Genomic DNA, 972 nt, shown 5'->3' on the forward strand with positions numbered 1-972 from the left:
CGGACACTCCTTCAGTGAGAGATTACCCAAGCCCCTCTCTTCCCCCTCCTTCCTGCTTCTGGCAGCCCAGTGGTACTCTCCCTTCCACCCAAATACATCCAGCCACTCTTCACAGAACCAGTTCCTCCTTACGAGCCCCTCTTACCCCAGTCTCTGAGTTGTCTGCTCAGTTCAAAGTATTCTCACTGCCTTATTTCATTTGACAGCCTGAGACCCAGTGTCTCTCTCTTGGATACAGAGGAAAGGAAGCATCGGTGAAACTGCTGACTCCCCCTGACCTCTGGTTCCTATCCTGACACAGTCCTGAGAGTCAACCCTTTAACTTATTGTCACTTTGGAAATTCCCCTGCCCCCACCGGGTCCTAAGCAATCTGCACCTTCTTCCCCTGACGTAGCCTGAGAACAACTGCCCTCTTTGCTCCTTAGCCTGTGGGCTATAGTCCTTAGTGTATTGAAATAAAGTCCAAGACTTTCTAGCTAAGTGTGACTCTGGTTCTGTGCGGAGTGTGGAAAGATCGAGGGGGTGAATGAGTGCATACGTCCATGTTTATACCCTTGGGCCTGAGTGTATATGTGTATTTCTGTGTCCAGAAATAATACATGTCTGCATATATATGAAAAAGTATGTATTCTATCCACCCTTGTGCTTAGGCACTGGGATGGCTACTGAAAACCAGCCAGGCCCAAATTTATGAACAATTTGCATTCTAAAAGTTCATTCAGAATGTCATTTTTTGAACCATATGAAAGAGTATTCCAAATACTAGTAAAAACTGAAATGTACATCGAAACAACTCTTAGATTCCACCTCATACTCTGCAAATGGACAAAGAGGACAAAAAATGGGAACAGTCAAATGTTTGAAGGGCTGTGGAAAGGCATATTCATGCACTGTTGGGTTTAGCCATCAATTGGTATCGCTCTTCAAAGTCATTTGGAATTATGCTGAGGAAGCGACTAAATCATCCATGC

The sequence above is a fragment of the Petaurus breviceps genome, unplaced genomic scaffold (genome assembly GCF_028583685.1).
Source record: "Petaurus breviceps papuanus isolate PSGF00001 unplaced genomic scaffold, PetGlider_PUasm1.0 138, whole genome shotgun sequence".
Lineage (NCBI taxonomy): Eukaryota > Metazoa > Chordata > Mammalia > Diprotodontia > Petauridae > Petaurus > Petaurus breviceps.